We start from the raw sequence: 318 nt of genomic DNA on the forward strand, positions 1-318 counted from the left end.
AGAAACAGAACAAAAACTGTCTTTTGTACTCTCCACTAAATAATTTACATGAAATGAATGGCAAAATGCGCATGTCTTTACATTAATTGGGCTGTCCCCCAGACAAAGCTTTTCTAAACACAGATAACAGCTTCAGAGGAAATGAGGTACTTAGTTTTGGAGTGCTTGCCATTTAAACTCCAATTATAGAGTGACAACTGACATCTTATTACCACACCAGCATTCCAAGTAATTCTTGCAACAGATTCAAACCTGAGTACAACTGACAAATCAATTTTGGGTCTAGAATCTCTAATTTACTATGTATTGCTCTAAAAG

Source organism: Mustela lutreola, chromosome X, assembly GCF_030435805.1.
Source record: "Mustela lutreola isolate mMusLut2 chromosome X, mMusLut2.pri, whole genome shotgun sequence".
Lineage (NCBI taxonomy): Eukaryota > Metazoa > Chordata > Mammalia > Carnivora > Mustelidae > Mustela > Mustela lutreola.